This window comes from Pleuronectes platessa, chromosome 10, assembly GCF_947347685.1.
Source record: "Pleuronectes platessa chromosome 10, fPlePla1.1, whole genome shotgun sequence".
NCBI classification, from domain to species: domain Eukaryota; kingdom Metazoa; phylum Chordata; class Actinopteri; order Pleuronectiformes; family Pleuronectidae; genus Pleuronectes; species Pleuronectes platessa.
Genome location: NC_070635.1, coordinates 12812914 through 12826833, shown reverse-complemented (window position 1 = coordinate 12826833; position 13920 = coordinate 12812914). Strand labels below are relative to the sequence as shown.

Genomic DNA, 13920 nt, shown 5'->3' with positions numbered 1-13920 from the left:
TGAATGATTTTTACATAGATGTGTGGATACATCTTCCCTGGGTTATTCGAAAACAGAAATTCCTTACTGAGTATTTTAACAATAAACAATATCAAAAATGTATATATTAGAACCCAGCTGATGAATTATCTCTAATCTAATATGTTATTTATCACATATATCAAAATCATCATTTACATAAGTATGTCGCACATTATACACCAGTAACTAGAAATTTTAATATAGAAATTCGAATTGTTCATGGATTTAAAAACAAATATAAAGGAACCTTATTGAAAATGTTTGTTTTTATATTTCGATATCAGTAGCAGCCTCAGAATAACAGTATTTATGCATTTATATAGTTGAGATCAAGTTCTGCAACCATACCTTTCTCAATGACTTACATTCGCCACCGATGTTAGTCAGAGTTCAAGGACTGAGTTTAATGGACATGATTTTGTATCAATGTGGCAGCTCAAGGACCAATCAGGTATATTTAGAAACTTCTAACCAGCTAATTAAATCACACAAATACACTGAAATACACTGGAGGTATTATGCAAACACACACACAAACAAACAAGACACCTCCTCCTCCTCTAAGTGAGATCACTTACGGTGGCTCACATCACAATCAATTCTTAACTTTAATGAGACATGCACGCATCCTGTCTGGACTGGGTCTTGTGACTAATGTGGCTGTGTTTGTCTCTTCCATATGTAGTTCAAGTCCCAACCCTGCCTTGTATGGCGGTGGGGGGAGGGTACGTCCTAGACAGGCGGGCAGGCCGGTCTTCCAGATGTACAGGGCCGCCCAAAAGGGTAGTGCAGCCTCGCCCTCTATACCATACACTTCCCAGTGGCACTGCAGGACAGCAGGAGAGGAGGAGGGGGTACACACACAGAGACCAAATCCTCTTTAGCCCTCCCATTGTTTGTGTCCAGTGACCAATAACTGTGCTGCACACTATTACTAATCCTGCCAACCCTTCCCCCCACAAGACCCCCCATAGGCCTATTCCCTAGGTCACAACACACACACACACACACACACACACACGCCGGTATGCATCACTGCTCATGGGCTCCTCTGGGTCTTTCAATGCTCTGTCATCTCAATTCTGATTGTCAGGAAACAGACTTGCTCCTAATGGACCAGCTGAGCTTGTGTCTGCTGCCTCCTCCATTTTGTGTTTCCTATCTAACATCTCTGCCATCAGCCAGCTGAGCAGGTCTAACCTGCATCATGACTGATTGAGACAGCAGCAGCAACTGGATCTCTCAATATAGCATCAATCTCTCATAATATGAAACGTATTTCTTTTTTTCATGTGGCGGTAATTAGATGAAATATTGTCATACTCTGAAGAAAAAAGATCTGCCCTGAATATTACATAATTAGCGTCTCTAATGAGCTGAATTATAGATGAAGTAGGCCGCCCTCCAGCTAGATTGAGAATATGCAAAAAGCTGCTGGATCAGGTGCAAACACCAGGGCTGGAGTTAAACCAGGATTCTGATTTAAAGTTAATGTGACCTTTGATTAAATTCCATTTTCCCACAGGAAGCTCATTTTAAATCTAAAGAGCTTTTATTTGACTCAGGGAATTTTACTTAAGGGAATGAGAAATTTAAATTGATTGTTTTGGGGGAAATTAAATATTTTATATGCTTAAATTTACGGCGTTGGCAAAAAAAAGTTTGAATTGTTAACTCAATGCCTTGACTGCAACTAACACCAAAACCAACTCTAATTCGCTGCTAACCCAAGTCATCAGGTTTTAAAACATAAGAATTTGTCTAGACACTTGAATGGTTTACATTATTTGCTGCTGTGTGAATGTGTTTTGATGAAACATGATGAGAGAACTGAATGGGGGAGAGCTTGCAGCAGAGGAGGAGGAGATTCAGTATATAAATAGCTGCTTGTGCCCAGGATGCAGGGACTCATTAGTTAGCCTTTACAGACAAGCTCACATCTATTTCTGTTTACAGTGCACTGAACACAACACGCATATGCACATGAGCATACATGTGTGCACAGACACAAACACACAGTACTGAATTTATAGTCTTGTTTTAAAGAAAGCAGGGGAATCTGCAATTTGTTTTAAATTAATTCACTGCTCGTTCATCACCAATATCATCCAGTGACTGTCAATTTCCAAAATAACTTTACCTTGTGGGGACACTTGGACGTAAAGAAAGCAGGTTTCCTGGGTACTGAGAGCAGGCTTAAGGAATTAGAAGGAGTTTAGAGTTAATCAGCCCCCAAGTGACCAAGTAAGATTATCTCCATCTATCTACCTGCCTGCAGAATCTATCTCACTGTCTCCCCCCACTTTGCTTCTCTGTCTCTCAGTCTGCCTCCTGGGTGTGTGCGCATCTCTGCATGTGTGTCTGTGGGTGTGGGAGAGGGAGAAGAGCTGGCAGAAGCACAGTGGCGATCAGCTGTGCTGATTCATGGTTTTATGTGGGGCCCCGCCTACCTGGCTGAAAATCATCAGAAATGAAGGAAAGGGCCAACATATCAGACCTCTGGCCACATGGTGACTCCTATTAAACCCTCTAAGTAAACACAGACAAACACATGTCTACATACACACGAACACGTGCCAGGCTAAACTCTCTGTACTTTGAGCTAACGCACACAGGTCCGCCCAGCAACATCAACGCACAAAATAGGCAAGAGCTGAAGTCTTGATGGTGCATATATTTCCTTCATCTTAATTATTCTACTAAAAAACAACAAATGCTGGATGTGGATTTTAAAAAAGCGACAAAACTTTGAATGAAACACTATATTGAGAGATTCTGTGACACTGTCTCTCTTGTGGGAACTGGGGCTGCAAAGGTTTATTTGAGTCGAGCTCACTGTGTAAACCTACGCCAAACCCACCTCTGAACTAATCAATACAGACAGATGGTCTGTGAGCCCGGTGCTGTAACATGAACCAACATGGGAAAAGAATGAAGTAGCTAGATTGATTTACTGCGGTCGCCCTGAAAGCATCTCTGGATCCATTTCCAACCTGACCTCAGCCACAGCACATTGAAGGAACAGTGTGTCTGTGCATCAGTGAATTGTTTTTGGATAACACAAAATTCAAATCCCTTACAGATATATTGTTTTGTAGAATTCAATAATGGAACAAAAATTTGTCCTGTATTGTTACTCAATATATTTTACTAAAATAAAAGAATTCTGCTAATGGATGTTTTTTTTCTTCTTACATGGTCTTACAGTCAAATCCAAGCACTCCCTGATTCATGGGGAAAAGTCCACAGGAATCTGTTGTGGAGTCTGTTGCCCATTTAGTAATGCTCATACATCGGAGTAGACGTCTAAACTGCACGAATGCATCATAACTCCCAAAAGAGGATTAACACCAGCAGGCTCCTCTGGGACCATGATGACCTCACTCTCACAAAGCAGAGCCAAAAACATCCTCCAGCTTCACTTCAGCAGCTCTGTATTCACATTACACCACTGCTGATTCAGCAGTGGAGGACACACCGAGCGCCCAGGTCTTATCTCTTTGTCATTTTTTAACCACAGTGTTTACTTCTGCCGCTCATGCAAGCACTTCCCAGTCCACCTCACACTACCGCTGCCTCTGTCTCTCCCTCGTCCTTCCTACGTCATATCTGCAGCGCTTCATAAAAGATTATCTGACTATATATATCCAGCAGTATCATCAATGGAGACAAGGCTTATTGGATGAGTTTCTCCCTGAGTGTGTTCTAGGGTAGGCATGTGCATGCACAAGAACACACATACATTGCCCTCCAGCGAAGATGGATATTTTTAACCCATACGCCCATCCAGGAGTAAAAGCAAGTTATGTCGAGCAGAAAATGGAATCCGAAGAGCAGAGCTGTCTCTGCATGAAAAGGCCAAAAACCTCTGAACATCTCAGCAGTCGTGTTCTTCAAAACAACAACCACACCTCCCCTCACCTCCGAGACATACTGACACAAGGGGGACACACATGAATCATCCCGAACAGTGACTAATTAACACCCGTACAATTACAGGGCAGTGAAATATAACAAGCACGTCACCTCCTGCCAACTCATTATGTTATTTTTAGGATTTTGAATTTTATCACGCCAAGCATTGAGGCTAAGGCTGGGCAATACCGCCAAAAATGTAAGCAAGAAAAGGTTGCTCATATCAGTAGATATCGTTAATTATCACAATAAAGGTCACATTTTATTTCCTCTTAAGTTTAAAGACAGATTTTTGCACCTGAGTGAAGGTTGTGGGTTTAAACTTAGACACTAGATAAACAACTAAACATTTGACAGTTCTGGCATAGATCAGTTGTGTGTTTTACCTCTTCACTGTGTTTGCACATAAGTGACTTTTCGATATATATCAATAGTATTTATCGATATTGTTTTATTGCTCAGCCATAATTGAGGCAATTTTTTCTCCCATATAGTCCTCATTCACATTTTATAAGATATTACATTACTTATTTACAATAATATATTTGTTGTTACGCTGTATTTCAGACTCATCGGTTCAGGTTTGTATTAACATTTAAATCTAAAAATGGCAAAATAATAATGAAAATCTTAATAATACTCAAACAGTTTGAGGTGAGTTTTGTGGTTTACGATGAACAAACTAGGTGGTTTCTTTTAGCAGAGTGATAACTGGTCCATTCATTTCCACACAAACAAGTCGCACATCTCGGCTCGTATCCTCCACTAACCTTCACGAGGATGCTCTGTATCTACTGCCACGCTCTTTCAAACTGGACAATACTGGGAGTTATATTGGTTGAATTGGTTTTAGCAATAACACGCAATACGACTTCCACCCTGTGCTTTTTAATTCCAAACCGCAGAGCCTTGCAGGGCTGAATCGGAGCCAACGTGCCAGGGTATTTAAACAAATCTGTGTACGAAAATGGCGCCGAATGTCCCACAAAACAAACAAACACTAACTAGTCCTGCACCGCGGGGGAAGCGCGCGTCTTTTTAAAATGCTCGTCTTACCTTCTCTGGGGTTCGCGTCACTGCGAGAAGCAAACTGCGCTAAAAACAAGTCCCACAAAATCCAGATATATTCCGCTCGTTCACAGGAGAGACAACGTTGCGGAGCCGCACATGCTTTGTTGTGCCGGAGGTGTCCGATGCTCGTAAAGGGGCGGAGCCTCAGAGAGACCCGGACTGGAGCTGACCAACGGAGAGGCGAGGAGAACACGCACACACACACACGCACACACACACGCACATCGACACGCGCACACGCAATAGCCGTCTCCATACTATATGGGGACTTGATTTTAGGTCCCCACAACATGGGGAATATCTGGACACACACGCACACATTGCATTGACCTACATTGATTTCCTAGAGACACACTTTAACCTTATAACCCTACACCTTTTCATAGGCAAACATAATACCTTTTCTGTTTGCTCTGTTATTATTGGTGTGTTTTAGCACTTGTTTATCATCTCACTTTGTATTTTTAAGACAAATGGGTGATGATTAGCACTTATTACATTTTACTTTATTGTTTGAACTAATCAAATATGTAGGTACTATTTTATCATGCCATATTTGTTATTTCAATGTGTGCTCACTTTCAATTTCTGTTCTTTTAGAATGGTAAGCTCTTTTTATCTATTCACTCTTATTTATTAGTTAAATCGTCTTTATGTCATGTTAACATTCAGCAATCTTGAACCCTGAGTAATTACATAACAGGCCTTATCTCCTCCTGCCCCACCTGAGTCGGTGGTCCTTTAAAAACCTTATTCCATGATATGATTTATTGTGGTGTTTCCCCTCGTAGCACTCATTAAGAGGGCAGCGTTTTAACCCAAACTTAACTTTATTCTTAACGTAAACATGTCTTCCCTTTAAAATGTAATGATTTACGTTATGGGGACTTGCTCTTTGTCCCCAGTGAGGAGACAAGTCCCGTAATGTGACTGTGTACACAGATTTAGGTCCCCACAACATGAGGAATACCTAGTCCACATACACACACACCACATGTCCGAAGTGGAGAAGAGCAGGCAATTATAAAGTGACACTGATTAGAAGTGCCCCATGCCTCTAAATATATACAACTGCATTAGAGAAACACACGTTCACTCTGAGATCCCTGCAGTAATCTACACAAGTAATCCTAAACTTTCTAAATCTGCGTATGTGCTCTCTCCACCACCATCATCGAGTGCATATTTTCTGCGGACCACAGCAAATATTTATATCAATTGTCCACTTTGAATTCACAAGTCATCACCGAGTTGGAACAATGCACAAAGCCTCATTACAAAAAGTCCCAGCAGGCATGGAGGAAGGCCAGAGAGTACAATCATTAACAAAGAGCAATGTCCATAAAAGAGGAGGGAGGGAGGCAGACAGGCAACAGGAATACAACAGTGAGTCCGGCCCAGTCTTTTTCAAGCAACAACACGGTGCATTCATCTGCACAGTATGAGGCTGTGAGGAGCGCAACCCTGAGCCAAGTGGATTGATATTGAGAGAGGCTCACTTTTAAATGTGGAAAGAGGTAACAGCTGAAAATACTGTGTATGAGGATACCACGTCTTATCTAAATCTAAAATCGCAAAACAAACATGTGCGTCTAATCACTCACACACACACACATACAGAGAAGCTGTCTTTACGGACCCCGGCATGGTCCCCACCCATCTGCCTGACCCCATTAGGGCTCACAGAGGCAGAAGGGGGGAAGCAAGGGGGTTCATTATTCTCCTAACCACATGGGGTAAGGCACCATCACCTTTGTCTCACAGATACAAGTTCATGTGGCGTGCACAGCAGTGTCACATGTCATTTCTGGCCAATTTATCTGCCATTCACTGAAGAAAAAGTCTTACCAGTGTTAAGGTTACTTCCCCAAAGTCCGACGATTTCGACTTGTTTTAAAGTCCGAAAGTAGTTTACAAGAAAAACGAGAGAAGCCTAACGATAAGAAAGAAAAGTGAAAGATACCTCTCTAGCAGAGGGACAGTCAATAATGGCATTTTTTTTTTCTTTCACTTTAGACTTTGCTCACTGAGCGGGAGCTTTCACACATGCTGCTGTTAAACATTTACTGAGACAGAGAACACAGGGAAGAAACAAGGAAAATCCGACTTCTGGGTGTAGTTGAATAGTCTGTTTTCCTCCGCTTTGGTTTCAGGTGGAGTGAGGAAGTCAGGATAGAGCGGAAGAGCGAGGGACACAAACAAAAATGATGTGAAGCCACTTGCGTCGCCTCCAGTTGCTTAGATACCCCTGCCCTGCCCTGCGCCTATACTGCAAGGAGCAGGTGTCGAGCTGGACCCAGGAGAGTGAGGAGAGACAGAGTGGAGAGGGGAGGAGAAGAGGAGCAGCACTCACAGACCCACTGTCCCTTGAGACAACAACAGACTGGAGCCACAGACTCTGAGACGACTCACTCACGCAGCACACACCCCCAAAAAACTGACTCTCTTTCCCCCTCTGTCACTCTGTCACTCTGTCACTCTCCCCTCCCCCCCTCCCCCCCCATTTGGTCACAGGCGAACATGCACACACGCACCCACACACACACACAACAGTGCAGAGCTTTACGCCAGCTGAGTGCATGGGGGTTATGTTTGTTTGGAACATCTTTATCCCTCCCTGGCTCCATCACTCAGTGATTATATAACGTCCCATACCACTTCCACCCAATTCATCTCCCTTTGACTTTCAATATCGCATCTGGGTACGCGTCTCACACACAGACACACCGTGCAGCCTTCCCCCTCCCCGCCGAATCTTATGTAAAACAAAATGTGCCTGAAAATGCTTTAAATGTGAATTTTGAGTGCATGTGTTGGAGACATGGTTGCAGGGGTTTCATTTGTGCTCAGAATCTGAGCTCTCAAAAGCACTAACGGGATAGATGGTAACAGGGCATCAATATTCATAAAGCACCATTATGTTATGAAGAATTCATGAACCTGGAATGTTCCATGTTTCTGCCCCACCCTCTTCTTTAGCTTGAATTCTCTCACACCTTAGAGACTTTAAACCTAACAACATGATGTTTTCTCAAATGGAAAGATTCAGGATATGATGTTTTGGAGATTAACTATGTCACGTGCATCAACCCAATTCAGAGAACAAGACAGGACAATTTCCCCCTAATAAATTGTGAAAAAAAAAATGTTGCACCTACTATTAAACTACCATAATATTTGCATCCACCGATGAAGCAAAGTAATGTTACAGATTAGTAAATCATTTTATATGAATATTCACACACTTGAATCTCGTCTGAGATTTAAAAAAGACTGTTCCAAGCCGCGGGCCTCACAGCACACTGAACAAATTGCAGTCGACAGTCCAGTCCAGCTAAGTGCATGTTGTATTGTGTTTGATCAGCTGACGCTACTGCAAATGCTCAGGTTGTCTTACATTACACTGCCACCTGGTGGAGAGATGGTGACTCAATGAACTTTTTACAACCATTTTGCTGATCTGACTAAAAAGATACTGTGATGGGACTTTAAAACTATCTTTCTATTTCTCTCTTACTCGACAGCACTTCATTATAAAACAGATTCAAAAATCTTCCAATACACAGTCTAATCTTGATATAAATATGACTTTTAATAAAAATATATATTAATAATATAGTCCAACATTAAATATTTGTCTCAAGAGACGGAATCCCCGCCAACACTACTCTACATTAACACCGAGCTGTGATGCATGCTGGGAACGTGTGTTCATGAGAGATAAAGATGTGTTTGCCTCCAGATGCCTGAGGGTGTCACATATTTTCTACTCCTCCCAAAACAGTCTGATGTGGACGACAGCAGGTCAGAAAGAATATTCACCATAAACTCAGCTACAGGTTATCACTGGGATTCTTTCACAATGATTTGTCCCACTCATTTTTAGCCAGAACATCACAAATAATGTTATATATTTGCAATTATAAACGAAACACAAAATAATGTAAATCAATTTTTTTTCTTATAGGATGAAATAGTCATGGTGGAGAAATAGCCCTCTCAATACCAACCTCTTCTCACTCAAATCAGTGAAGGAATAGACAACATGTAAACAGGCATCTGCAGTTTATACAATGCAATTCAGAGGATACTGATGGAATCTGCAGTCAAATTCCATCACATCAAATTAATCAAGATTCAATTTACAACAATATTTTTGAACGACTGAAAAGCTTTGAATATAAAATGGTATTTTTCTCCGCCACTGAAGAGTGTAATCTCATTAAAATGGTCAAATCATATTCTGAACTGATCTGTATGTATAGTTTTTATGAAGGTCAAACAATTGTTACTACGTGTGTGTTGTACATGAGAGTAAATCCATATATTCAATGGTTGAGTGGGATCATGGCGACAATGGAGCTTAAATGGTATTTGATACTCACATTATGTCCGTGTAGAAGGCCATTGTTCAAAGCACGGTCAGTCCCAGAGAGTGTGAGCAGGTCAGAGGCAGAGAGAGAGACAGAGAGAGGAAGAGTCAGAGCAGCAACACACTTATTTTATTAACGTGAAAGGACAGAGTTAAATCAAATCGGCGACATCACACAGAATTCAGGTGAACATTTAATTGCATTTTCAACAACCTGAGGAGATCTCATTTAAATCTCTCTCAGGACTTGGAGTGTAGGGTCCCCTCCAACTTTGTATTTCTATTTATTTATTTACTAGCTCTGAACTTACCAGTTGTGGTCTTCTGTAGTCTAAAGCAGTGTGATCTTTAAATTGCTTTCAAATCTTCATTTCTATTTTTTAATTGCAAAGCACCTTGTGATTGTGTTTTGGAAGATGCTATATAAATAATGAAACAGCTATTAATTTCTCACATAGCTGAAGGGTCTGAATCTGAACATTAAAAGTTCTGTGAGCGTAGAGAAAATAGTTCCAGCATCATCTTGATAACAGAAAAAACTGAGGGGAAACCAAAAAAGGCCCAATATATATATAATTCTTATACAGATTGTAAACATGGGGAAGACCACATTTATCTGCGAAGATAAGAAAGATAGGAAGAAAGAATCAGTATTTATACTAAGAAAAAGTGCAAATGAGCCATTTATCGTGATAATTATTGTTATCAACTGATATATTGTCAGATCCCATATCGTCCTTCCCAGCCTGTGCACTTAAATTATTCCTATAAGCCTTTTTAAATGTTGTCTCACGTGATAAGACAAGTTGGGTACAGTCTATTATCTGGTTTATCAAAGTGTTTTGGGGCCCAGGCGTCTCCGGAGCCGATGAAACATGACAACAAGTCGACCACCTATTTTGAAATCATGTCCTCCAACACCACATCATGTTAGGAGTCCTGTGTGTTGGTTTGTATGTAGGCTAACAGCACAAATAGCCTCTGACCCTGTCGCGTTGGACATAATCCCTCTAAATACGACACCGCGGTGAACTCCACACGAACCGCACACACAAAAAACAAGTCGCTGGAAGAAGAGGAAGAAGAGGAAGAAGAAGCAAATAAAAAAGTGCGGGTCATAAAGATGGCAGCGGCGGTGTGAGGGAGACCTACCTGTGTGTTCACCCTCCTGCTCCACCTGTGCGCCGCGGTTCCGGTGCTTCCTCCAAACAGGAACCCGCAGACGCTCGGTCGGTGTTTCCTCACGGAGGCGGTGACGCAGCAGCGAATGACGAAGCAGCGAGCAGGGGGGAGGAGGAGGAGAGCTAAGTGTGGAGGAGATCAGAGGTGGAGGTGGAGGCTGCAGCTTCCCATCAGTCACAGATTACACTTCTTAGGCAGATGCATCCTCACAGCCAGGGGATTTGTTACCTAGACACATCTTAAGGTGTTTAGCGCTGACCTGAATCTTGTCTCACACCCTGGAGGCGTCAGGTGACATGGTTCTTGTTTTGGAGTTTGTGGTCGCCATGCTGATAAGGGGATAACCTCGAGGGCAGGGACGTGCACAGACATTTTGAGGGGCCCTTGCTTTAGCAGCCCCCCCAGCCTACACACACACACACCATGCTAGTCTAAAGACATTTTCAGACATGAACAGGAAAGGAGAAGAGGAACCATATTACACCTGCGTCATGCTCATTCCACAGAACCCCCTGGAGAGCTGAGCTCAGCTGCTCCTGGACGTACCACTCCATGTGAAATGTGCCCCACACAGCTCTTCTCTTTGGCCTTCTTTTCAAGTTGAGAACGTTTTTTTATCCCATTTTATTTTATTTGAATATCATTAGTATTTTGATATATTAAGAAAGTTTACAAATCTTCCGCCGCAAACTAAAAACATACCTTGATAACATTTTGAAACTAACAATTTAGTAGCACTTAAATGGCACTTACTTATAGCCCTTTGTAGTTTTGCTTTTTTGAAGAAATTTTACTTTCTTTGTTCTTGTTGTCCTGGGTTTGTGCCCTCATGGTTGAATGCACTTATTGTCAGTCGCTTTGGATAAAAGCGTCAGCTAAATGTAATAATATTATGTATGTCTTTTCTGATACTCTACTAGAGGCCTGGCAGGGTTCTGCACTGTTTTATAACTGTTCCTATATATTCCTAGGACAGCGCTGCTCTGGACAGAAGCTTCAGATGTACCTGATTTGCTGGAGCCCCTCTCCCAGTTCTAATTGCATTTCACCTTCCACCTCTTTTCTAGCTGTTCTTTATACATACATAATGATATCTATATAATATCGACTTATGTGGCTGTTGGTATAAGTAATCCGCAGAACATTATATAGACTAAATGCCCCAAAGGAAAAGTGATGAGAATAGTGTTCTATCTTTTAAATGAACAATGCCCTTTTTGTACAAAATAGAGGCAACTCTTTTGCTGCATTTGTTTATATATTATTGACACTATCACCAATCTCTACACCTTAGAACCGCACGTGCCCATAACTCTCTTACTGTATATATTGTTGTTCTATTGTTGTTTTTATATTGTTGTTTGTACAGTGCACCAACCACACCAAGGCAATTTCCTGTATGTGCAAATATACATGTCAATAAAAATAATTCTGATTCTGATTCTGATTCATGTAATTATAATGTGTGTTCGAACATTACGAATTAGATCGACTTCAGGATTTTCTCTCAGTTTTACAGTGCTCCTTCACAAATAAGTCTCAGATAAGAAAAAAAAAAAAATCCGCCCCCTTTCATGTGTACCAACTTGTTTTCAAACGGTACTGGTGGCTCCACACGGGGGAGACGCTGTTCGTGTGTGCATGTGTGGAGGTGAAGGGAAGTGGCTGCTTATTATGTTTAGGCAGTACTTCAATCTGAGTACACATAAGTACTTATTTTTATAGTCACCTGGAGGAACTAAACCAAACTAACAGTTGTTAGTGTGGTAGTTATTGTTACTGGATTTGAGCAAATGATTGGTCGAGATAGTGGCTGCTTCTCATGTCTCTTCACTAAAATACATGATCACTACTGCTTTTTTCTGTGTCCCTCCAAAACAGGGGTGTGGTACATTACTAATAAATTATGACCTTGTGATAATTTTTCAGCTGTGTATCAGAGAGTGCCCCAGTTTCAGTCTTTTTCTAACATTTAACACAAAGCTTTAGATGAGTATGTCACGTTATCACTGACATTTGTAACTGTTTTCTAAGATGGCCACTATGATTATTTATGTTTATTTATGTGATGTAAATTAGGTAATTAAGCCAGTCAATTGCTGTGAATGGTTGTACTATCGCTACTATGTTGTTGTTTAAATTTTTTTTTTTTCCAGCCCAAGAAGAACAGAAAATGCTAATTAGTTATATAGGGGAATCTGGAATGTCACATGTGTTGTTGTCCTTGATAAATAAACTTGTAAACTAGATCGAATCATTACCTACTGACTACTCTCAGGTTAATATCACAGTGTGTATTTGTTAAAATGGAACAGCTCCATTTGATGACCCTGGATGTCCCTTGAAAAAGAAGAGTGAAATCCCAGAGGTGGCAGTAGACCTCAGTCTCACAGCTGCCACAGCTGGAACATCTGTCACAGCTGGGACATCTGTCACAGTAAAACACAGAGACCAATGTTCACAGTGTCACAGTAAGTGAAGAATCTGACCTTAAACGTGATGTGTGCAATTATATATCCTGACTTTCAGAATCCTACACTTCTCAGGTAATTCTGTAACATCTCTGACAAAAGGAGGATTAATAGATGAGTAGATGTATGGATGAATGGATGGATAGATAGATAGATAGATAGATAGATAGATAGATAGATAGATAGATAGATAGATAGATAGATAGATAGATGGATAGATAGATAGATAGATAGATAGATAGATAGATAGATAGATAGATAGATAGATAGATAGACGGATGGATGGATGGATAGATAGATGGATGGATAGATGGATGGATGGACGGATGGAGTAGCCCATAAATTGTCACACCGTAGACAGCACCTCTCATCTATTATCACGCAGAACAGCCAGGGAACACCCAGTGTGGTTAACTCTACACACTGAACTCCAGCCCTCTGCACGGAGATAAGAGCAACCGTCATCACCAGCAGACACATGTTAACACACTTGAATACAAACAGTATCTGTTGCCCCCTGTTGAGTGCCTTGGATGGATGAAAGTATTAGATAGATAGATAGATAGATAGATAGATAGATAGATAGAATTGATGTACACACGAATAAACACAAAACTCATCAATAACTATAATCAAATAATGTCCAATTTAAATTAACAATGGACTATTATTCACAATATTTTATTTTGAATACTTAAAGAATATTTGATAAAATCAGCACTTTTACTGGAAATTGAAAACGTATTATTTAATTATACTATACCACTATTTAACTTATAAAAGTGTATTTCTGTTGTTGAATAATAAATTCTCATTAATTCATTATTAGAGCCCCCACATTATGGACTTTGATCCCCCACTGAACTGAAATGTATTTAGTTTATATAT

The 13920-nt window shown here is 40.8% G+C and overlaps 1 protein-coding gene and 1 long non-coding RNA gene across 9 annotated transcripts in view; both read right to left on the bottom strand.

Annotated features, from left to right (window-relative positions):
- Positions 1 to 7391, bottom strand: part of LOC128448899 (uncharacterized) — a 31989-nt gene extending 24598 nt beyond the window's left edge. For 6 of the 8 annotated variants that reach the window (XM_053431751.1, XM_053431753.1, XM_053431754.1 and 3 more), the window contains exon 1: positions 6856 to 7391. The gene's annotated coding sequence lies outside the window, so the exon portion shown is untranslated. The remainder of the gene's footprint in view (positions 1 to 6855) is intronic. The other 2 variants (XM_053431757.1, XM_053431758.1) reach the window with 2 other exon arrangements.
- Positions 7392 to 9055: 1664 nt separating this feature from the next.
- LOC128448906 (uncharacterized) lies at positions 9056 to 10615 on the bottom strand. The gene is made up of 2 exons (XR_008339821.1): positions 10532 to 10615; positions 9056 to 9298 (listed from the first exon to the last, which is right to left on the bottom strand). It is a non-coding gene; the product is annotated as an uncharacterized LOC128448906 (long non-coding RNA).
- Between the last annotated feature and the right edge of the window lie 3305 nt (positions 10616 to 13920).